Genomic DNA, 6645 nt, shown 5'->3' with positions numbered 1-6645 from the left:
TTTACCTTACCTTACTTAAAAGTCTGCCTTTCACAGTGAGACTCAAAGACAGATGAGCATTCAGAGATGAGTGGAACAGGCTTCTTCAGGAGGTGGTGGGCTCTCCTTCCTTTGAGGTTTTCAAACAGAGGCTTGATGGCCATCTGGCAGCAATGCTGATTTTGAGAATTAGGCAGATCAGGGGTCATTTTATAGAAAAAAAGGTGCCGGAGCTCATTAGCACAACTGATTTGCATATGCCACACACGCCCTGACATCACCAGAACATGTACTATATTATATCACAAATTATACAGCCAAGTTTCCCGTATTTGGGGAAATCGCAGGGGACAGCACACCCGCAGTGCAATGGGTGAGCCTCACCCTGGGAAAACCACCTTCTTGATCATGGTGTCTCCCCTGCCAGGTATATCAGCTCACCTTAAATTGCTTCTTGAATTAGAATTGTCATCAGGGATTGTTTTGGAGAAAAATAGGTGGTGGAGCTCATCCAGGGATTGTTATGCAGCTGCATCTACTATTCAATGGACAAGGAAGGCCTGATTGTCATAGTAAAATCTTACTCCCATCATACTTTTATGAAGGGTTGCATCAGTGCTTAGTTCTTGTGGCCCTTTCTTACACATCAAGAGAAATACTGATTCACACTTTAGGCTCAGTCAGCAACTTTTCTCCAGGCCAGTTTGGCAAGGGATCCTTGGAGGTTTTTGCCATCTTCTGGGCATGGAGCAGGGGGTCACTGGGGATGCATTTGTGGGGGGAAGGGATTTGTGAACTTCCTGCATTGTGCAGCGGATTGATGACCCTGGAGGTCCCTTCCAACTTCTATGAACTGGAAAAATGAAGTTTGGTTCATGGGATGCCCTGTTAGCAAACCATGGACTATCACAAATTTTAGCCACCACACAAACTCGTTTGGCTCATGAGGTGGTAAAATGCCCTCCCCTAGTGTGCTAAGGGACACCAAACTCACAGGGGATCTTTGGCTGACTCTCCTCTATCTGCCTTCCCAGTTTGGTGAAGACTGGGTTTACGGGATCTGAGTTACAGGCAGTCATTTTGACAGGCACAGGTTCAGGAAATTCAAGAGTATATAGAGCAGATCCTGTACAAACTAGAGACATCAAAGTTGCAAAGGACCTCCCCTGGACACTCCTCTATATGCTCTCCAAGTTGTTGCTTTGAAGTTTTGTAAGCATTTTGATCAGGGGTGAAATTCTAGCAGGAGTTCCTATGAGGCCACACCCCCTGATGTAGCCAATCCTCCAAGAGCTTACAAGGCTCTTTTTTGCAAGCTCCTGCAGGATTGGCTACATTAGTGGGTGTGGCCTAATAGGCAAAGGAGCTCCTGCTAGAATTCCACCCCTGATTTTGATTGAGCAGAGATTGTCTGGAAATGTCTTTGCTCATGAATCAGCAACGAACCTTCACAAACAGCTTGAAAGGTCATGGAAAGTTCATGCCAGTCACCCCGGCACAAAGTTGACTTTGTGAAGCACAAATTGGCCAAAATTCATTATTAACTTTCGTTCATGAGCCAGTTTGTTCCAATTCCTATTCAAAGAGGACTACAAATGCCAGATATCAGCTGTGAGAGTTCTGTCATTACAGCAAATAATTGTGCCAAGTACGTGCAGAATATAGCTTATTTGTTTTGGGGTGTAAGCACTTCTTTTCCACCACCAGGTCAGAAGAGTAATGACATAACTGAGAAACACAAGAAAACCTCTATAAAAAAAACAGAAGGCCATTGTTCTGATGGAGTGACCTCAGCATGTGCACAGGCCAAGGAATTAGAGGCATAACTTTCATAATGGAAAATGTTGCTCCCAAGCATTTCTGAGCCCGGCAGCATCCCATATTGAAATCGAGCACTAGGACTGCTCATTAGAAGTTTGATACTGACAGGAATGTGTGTTGTTAAAAACGGTGACAGGGACGGGATCAGTGGACCAGTGGTATTTTTCACTGGGAGTTAGCCCCAAGAGCCAATCACAGGAAGATATAGTGTTACCAGGTCCAAATCAAGAAATTTCAGGTCTTTTTTGTTGTCATTCAGCATTGATTTTCTTCCCTTCAGCACTCTTTGCGTTCTGGTCACTGTTTCTCTAGGTTTTTGACAGTGCTTGTGTGCCAGTGCCCCCCTTATTTCACTTCCAAGCCAAAGGTAATTAAAAAAAATGTAGATTTCCCTCAGAGAGCCAGTTTGGTGTAGTGGTTAAGTGTGCAGACTCTTATCTGGGAGAACTGGGTTTGATTCCCCACTCCTCCACTTGCAGCTGCTGGAATGGCCTTGGGTCAGCCATAACTCTGGCAGAGGTTGTCCTGGAAAGGGAAGCTGCTGTGAGAGTCCTCTCAGCCCCACCCACCTCACAGGGTGTCTGTTGTGGGGGAGGAAGATAAAGGAGATTGTGAGCCGCTCTGAGACTCTGTGATTTGGAGTGGAGGGCGGGATATAAATGCAATGTCATCGTCTTCTTCTTCCCACTCTTTTGCCACCCCCCACCCACATTCAGGTCGTTGTACCCACTCTGCCTCTTCCAACCATCCTTCCCTTTTCATTGGCGTACAGTCTCAATTTTTCCTTTCTTGTTGTTTTTGTTGTTGTTTTTACAAGCGGCATGAGACTAGTAATATGAGAATAATCTTGGATCGCTGAATAAAAAAAATTAAAGCAATGGGGAGAAATTCGAAAAGAAGCTGCACAAGGTTTAGCCCCCTGCTGATGTTGACTTGAAAGGGGAATCAGAGAGCAGGTGCATAGTAGAGCCAGTTGAGAGCCAGTCTGGTGTAGTGGTTAAGTATGCAGACTCTTATATGGGAGAACCAGGTTTGATTCCCCACTCCTCCCCTTGCAGCTGCTGAAATGGCCTTGGGTCAGCCATAGCTCTCGCAGAGTTGTCTTGAAAGGGCAGCTTCTGGGAGAGTTCCCTCAGCCTCATCCACCTCACAGGGTGTCTGTTGAGAGGGAGGAAGGTAAAGGAGATTGTGAGCTGCTAAGATTCTGTGATTCAGAGTGAAGAGTGGGATATAAATCCAATATCTTCTTCTTCTTCTGTAGCGTCCCCAATGCAAAAAGGGATTTCAATACTGCTAGCAAACAAAATAAAGGAGGGGGCATCATCAGCATAGAATGTTACTTACATGGGATGTAAAACGAGAGAGAGACATTGGGATGGGAAGCTTAATATTTTGATAACATTTGTCCCTTTAATAGTTAGTAAACAAAGTTTTGGGGGAGGAACCATTTTGTCAGTCTTTGGAAACCTAATATTAAAATGGCACCTGAGCCACATAAACCGTCTGTAAACTACCAAGAATTGCTTGAGATTGATCCATTTGGAGGACAAAGTGCAATCCTCACAGGACAGGCTCTTAAAAACTGCCAAGATCATGACCAGTGTGCAGGATCAAATTTGAGAATCGCAATTAAAAAGCCATGCAAATTTGCAAGGAAGGGTAGGAAATTAACAATACTATGCAGCTGTGCTAGGGCATCAGCGAAAATAACTCTCATTTTTTTTTATTTAGTGGCACATAACGAACAGCTCTCCAGAGCTTCTGTCAGAGGACTCCTTCCCCATACAAACTGTAGCCTTGTGCAAAGTGTGGTGGAGTTGCAGCTGGCTTTGCAAAATTGCACGCGCACACACATTTTGCCAGTAATCACAGCTTGCATTGCCAGTATCAGTGGGTTCTACTGTGCATTCTGTACACTCAACCTGTTCCCTTATATTATAAGATTGATGACTCTTTCCAGGGATGGAATTCTAGCAGAAGCTGCTTTCATACTAGGCCACATACTCCTGATGTACCGAATTGTCCAAGAGTTTGCAAGGCTCTTTTTTGTAAGTTCCTGGAGGATTGGCTACATCAGGGGTGTGTGGCCTAATATGAAAGGAGCTCCTGCTAGAATTCCACCCCTGATTCTTTCCCATTTTGCACAGTGGCCGGTAATACAGCAGAGAATTCTCTAGTGCTTGGCAATATGGAACATTGGGCTTGGCAGCTTCAAAAAATGAAGTTTAAAAAAAATGTCTGGTCAGTTTCAACATCGGTTTTTCCTCCTTTGTCTGGCTTCCTTTTTGTTTCCTTTCATTCAACAAAATTATGCTAAAATGCATGCACAAAACCTGAACCATGAGGATTTAACTGAAAGGTGCTTCCTGGATGCTACTGCACAGCTGTGACACAGCAACTGTGTAAATTAAAAAAAAAAACAACTTTGGATGCCACCCCCACACATCACAACACAAGTGACGTTCCACTCTGATTCAGAAAAATGTGGATTTTTGAATTGTAGCTGCAGGGTAAATACACTGGATGAAAAAGAACTGTGAGTAAGGGGGGCACAGAATCTGAAGTCAAGTCTAAAGGCTTACTGCTCTGAAAATCTGCAGTAAGATGTCTGTGCGTAATGGGCCATAGATTTTCGCTGCTGGCAAGATCTGAGAGAAATTGAACATGAGTGAGAAATGAGTCTAGCTGAATCAACATCAGTCTACAGCGGCCCAGACATGACCTTCTTTATCAACCATAACAATGTTGTCACACGTTTTGGAACCAGAATTATTTGCTCCTTTGTATGAGACTCAACCCTGAACACATTATGATTAGCTACACAGTTTGTACTTTTTGTAGACATCTGAGAAACATGGCTTTAGAGACCTTTCCTATTGTCACCACTTAGAGTTTACTTTCAGTTTACAACAAAACAAAACACCTGAACAGAAAATAATCCTTGATAATCTATGTTTCTTCTTCCTTTTTTTGCCACTGAGGTATATTCTACCTCATGGGGTGCCTCATGAGCAGTGTTTCCTCTAAGCTGAGCTAGCATGAGCTAGCTCACAGATTTTTAGCCTCCAGCTCACATATTTTTGTCTTAGCTCAGGAAAATTGATTCCAGAGCACAGTAATTTAGGTAGTAGCTCACAACTTTAATGCCAGTAGCTCACAAGTTTAATACCAGTAGCTTACAAAGTAGAATTTTTGCTTACAAGACTCTGCAGCTTAGAGGGAACATTGCTCATGAGGTATATTTTACCTCATAGAGTAATGCACAATCTTTTTTTTTTTTTGCCATTGAGATATATTTTACTTCATGAAGTTCTAAAATACCCCATGCTGGTATTTTTTATATCTCATGTTATATCAACAAACATTAGGATAACAAGGATCTGGGGGACCATTTTGAAGTGTTTTAGAGAGATACAGCCCTTTTGTGATAACCACGCACAAAACTTCAGGACAAGTCCTTCTTGCATTGGGATGCTGCATAGCCATCAACATGCTTTATAAATATCTTGTTGCTAAATCCCATCCGCCGGCATACTCGTGGCAAGACTGCCGCGTGGCCTTCAACTGCGCAAATATCTCCCGCACCTCATGGAGCTGACCTGGCACGAACAATTTAATTGCCCTTCTCACCTTTTTACTGCTATTGTGCAAATTTTAATTTTCTTTCTTTAAAGATAAATGTCTTCAGTGACATTTCAGTGAAGCATAGGGTGCTCCTCAGGTGCTAATATTCTCAGTCAGACATGACTAAATCATAGAATCACAAAGAGGCCATCAAAGCCATCTAATCCAACCCCCAGCTCAATGCTGGATCAGTCTAGAGCATCCCTGACAAGTGTTTGTCCAGCCGTTGCTGAAACACTGCCAGTGAGGGGGAGCTCACCACCTTCTTGGTGTAGTGGTTAATTGTGCGGACTCTTATCTGGGAGAGCTGGGTTTGATTCCCCACTTCTCCACTTGTACCTGCTGGAATGGCCTTGGGTCAGCCATAGCTTTCATAGAAGCTGTCCTTGAAAGGGCAGCTGCTATAAAAGCACTCTCAGTCCCATCTACCTCACAGGGTGTTTGTTGTGTGGGGGGAAGGTAGAGGAGATTGTGACCGCTCTGAGACTCTGAGATTCAGAGTATAGGGCAGGATATAAATCCAAAATCTTCTTCTTCTTAGGCAGCTTATTCCACTGTTGATCAACTCTTACTGTAAAAAAAAGTTTTTTTCCCTAAAACCTTCCTGCCATTAATTTAAACCCATCATTGCAAGTCCTCTCCTCTTCTGCCAACAAGAACAGCTCCTTGCCCTCCTCTAAGACAGCCTTTCAGATATTTAAAGAGAGACTGGAGATTTCAATAGAAAATACCAAATGTCCAACCTGCTTTCCCATTAACAAAGAAAGGTGGACAAAGTCCCCTTGGGTCTCCAAAAGGCTATGCTGGGTATCACAGGACTTGCATGAACAAAACCTATGTGTCATAGAGGCTGGAAGAGGATGTCACACAGAAGGACAGGGAAGGGCCTTCTGCTGGCTGCCACCACACAGGTAAGGGTCTGTATGGGAAGGCCCATAGCACCCACCCAACCCTTGTATCTTCCCTATTAGCAGATACTTTTTAACCATGACTGCAGACACGTGAAGACAATAGCAACAGGATTATTATAAGTACTGAAAAACAATACATGAGTTTTAAAACTTTTTAGTGCAACAGTGAATAAAAAAACAGTAAGCGCGAGTGCAAAGAAATAGAAACTGTGACACAACTACCTAAGTGTTCTCTTCTTCTAATGCTAAAGACTCACCACCCCTTTGGGTGAGGGAGCTCTCTCCAGCTGCACTTTGACTCCAGCTCAGT

The 6645-nt window shown here is 43.5% G+C and overlaps 1 non-coding gene across 1 annotated transcript; it reads right to left on the bottom strand.

Moving 5' to 3' along the window:
* Nucleotides 1–252: 252 nt before the first annotated feature.
* Nucleotides 253–414, bottom strand: LOC132576710 (U1 spliceosomal RNA). Its single transcript, XR_009555771.1, has one exon. It is a non-coding gene; the product is annotated as a U1 spliceosomal RNA (small nuclear RNA).
* Between the last annotated feature and the right edge of the window lie 6231 nt (nucleotides 415–6645).

This window comes from Heteronotia binoei, chromosome 8 (assembly GCF_032191835.1).
Source record: "Heteronotia binoei isolate CCM8104 ecotype False Entrance Well chromosome 8, APGP_CSIRO_Hbin_v1, whole genome shotgun sequence".
Lineage (NCBI taxonomy): Eukaryota > Metazoa > Chordata > Lepidosauria > Squamata > Gekkonidae > Heteronotia > Heteronotia binoei.
Note: the sequence above shows the minus strand (reverse complement) of the source record. Positions and strands in the feature narration are given on the sequence as shown.